The sequence below is a fragment of the Leptonychotes weddellii genome, chromosome 7 (assembly GCF_054177405.1).
Source record: "Leptonychotes weddellii isolate Sample4059 chromosome 7, ASM5417740v2, whole genome shotgun sequence".
NCBI lineage: Eukaryota > Metazoa > Chordata > Mammalia > Carnivora > Phocidae > Leptonychotes > Leptonychotes weddellii.
This window is the reverse complement of record NC_138375.1, coordinates 57,350,815-57,353,829: the sequence shown is the minus strand read 5'-3', so window position 1 is coordinate 57,353,829 and position 3,015 is coordinate 57,350,815.

Genomic DNA, 3,015 nt, shown 5'->3' with positions numbered 1-3,015 from the left:
CGTTTTTTCCCTGTTGCATACAGTCAGGGGTGATTATTATGATGTTAATTATTCATTTAGTCAGCCACGGAAGAGAGGGGAAATACAAACAATGCAATTAAGAAATGCAATTGTGTCAGAAGCGGGAAGCCTCCTTCTCCTCCTGCACCTCCCAAGGCTGGGGTTTCGCAGAAATCCCAGTTCCCAGATCTGAGTCCCAAACCCAGACCTGCAGTCACAATTTCCAGAACTCCCCTTCCCTTATACCTACCCTAAACATTCAGTCTAATTCAATCGCCTCCACCGAACAACTCAGCAAAGAAATGGAAATTGAAACAACGTTGAAGTCCCAATTTTGTCTATCCTGACAAAACGCATAAAATTATGCTAATATCCAGCGTATGAACCTTCTGACAACAACTTGGCAGTGAGTTGCGAGAGTTATTAAAAAATGTTCATGCCCTTTGACCTCGAATTTATCCTACAGAAGTAATTCCTGAAAGGAAAAACTGTCACACGCATGTTCATTGTGGTGATATCACTAAGAGCTCCAAATTGGTGACCTTAAACCCAAGTGACAGGAGAGGTGAAGGAAAGTACAGTACCCACGAAGCAATGTAATATTATGCAGTCATTACAAATGATGGGAAGATTATGTTGCAACATCTACAGTGCTCGTGATTTGATGTTCAGTGTAAAAAGGCAGAACCCTGGCATGTCTCTCTGCAGGTTCTCCCAGCCCCGCCGCAGTCTGCGTTAATCAAATCCTGACCAGCCTGGTGTCTCCTTCCCATCTCCCGGTCCGGTGGTCTGGCTCCGCTCAGGCCTCCTCCTCCTCGCTAGCTCGTGTGCTGGTACCAAGATGCTCACTGTCTGTCTGCGTGTTCGTGTCTAGTTCTGGATGATGCATTTTTGGAGGACAGGCTCTCTTCTCTCTCCCTGCTGTCTGGCACTTAGTAAATGCTATTAATAAATGTTTGTTGAATTAAAGAATCAATGACAGTAATGTTGGCTTCTGTTTATTGAGCACCTACTATGTAGCAGGCACTGTGACTGGCCTTTCCCATGTATTATTTCACATGATTTTATACTGAAATAATCTTATGATGTTGATACTATTGTTATCCCACTTGTACAGATGAGAAATGAGCTCAGGGAAGTGGTCACACACCAAGGCCGTGCATTTGGTAAAGAAGAGGAGAGGGCATTTGAATCCAGCTCTGCTTGACTTTCAGACCAGTGTTCTGCTTATTTCAAGATATGTGTGCATGCGCGTGTGTGCATCAACCTATGACTAGGTAGATAAATGGAAAGAAAGCACAGAAAAATGAAAATGGATGATCTGCTTGGCTGGTGAATAGTAAGATGGTGGGTAATTTTTCTCTTGTCTGTATACAATTTCTTTAACTGTTAGGGTGGGCTGAAAAGAGAAGACTTCACCCAGGTTCCAAGGCCTTCTAGAGCTGAGTCCCGGTAGCCAGAATATCTTAAAGGGAGACAAGCCATGTTGGTCACTTACCTCATTTTCTGGTTACCTACCAAGGCCCGAGGAACATTCAGTTCCAGAGAGACTGTTGTGTGCAAGTCCCAGGCTTGTGCTCAATGCCCAGAGCAAAGCATCTGTGGCAATGTGGTATTGCTGCCCATGCGTGGCCCACCTGGCCTGTTGTATGGGGACACCTTCCGCCACTCTGCTCACTGCCTCCCATGGAAGCTGCACAGTTGATGTTCTGGGGTGCATCTCATCATGGGGGGCAGGGTGGGTTCTGGGTGGAAGCAGGGGCACAGGGAGGGTAGAAACATATGCGCGGCCACCATATCCATGGAGGCCCTAAGACTCGGTAGGCCAATGTTATCTCTAACCGAGTTGAGGTAGAATTCAAAGAAGATATTCATCACACTGTTTTAAGCTTGCATTTCATTACTGTACCACTCTGCCTCTGTGTTATGAATTAATATTTTTAATAAATCCTGTAATTATCTTGTGAATGGCATAATTACATTGCTTTATAATTTTTTCAGTGTTGAAACCATGAATCTGATAAATGCAATTGTTTAAAAAAATCTCAATTTTCCAAACTTTTGTTTCAATGTGTCTTCATTTTTAAAAATGTATTCAGAAAAAAAAAAAATTGAAGTGGTTCAGGTCCCTTTTATTCCCTGAGAAATCTGGGCCCCTGGTGTCTGAGCTTATATGGGATAGAGGTAAGCTCATAGCTCTTGGCTATTTTGGAGTGTTCCATGTGCTTTCAGTTCTTCATGTTGAAAATTTTTAAAAATGGGGAAAAGCAGAAAATAAGATGAAAAAAAGCAAAATCTAGGTTTTTAAAAGGGCAGTGGAGATCAAATCCATCTGGTCTGAAAGTCAAGCAGAGCTGGATTCAAATGCTCTCTCCCCCTCTTTACCAAGATGGTGGGTAATTTTTCTCTTGTCTGTATACAATTTCTTTAACTGTTATGTGTTATATATGTTGTTATATATAACAATATATGTTATATATACATAACATAACATATATTGTTATGTGTTATATATGCCCACTTATATCTGCTTCTTTCTCAAACACCACTAACATGACAAAGGCACATACAAAATAGAAGTTTACAAAAACAAAAAGAATAGAAGTTTAGATATGTCAATTATTTTTATGTGAGCAGATGGGTGAATAGTCACTGGTTTTGCCAACTAGAGAAAGCTTCAACTTAAGCCTACAAGAGAAAAGCCAGAGGCCCCCAGAACATCTCAGGAATTGGAGACGCTGGGTAGGTTGGAGGTTGGATGAGGAATAGAGCTGAAAATAGTAGGGATGGTTGAAAAGATGGTTGAGGCAGCAAGAACCATCAATAAATACCACCATCACCACCATCATCATTACCACCAGCAGCAACATCATCACCATTACACCATCACCACCATGACCTTTATCACCGTCATCACCACCATGACCATTATCACCATCATCACCACCGCCGTTATCACCATCACCACCACCATGACCTTTATCACCATCACCACCACCGCCATTATCACCATCA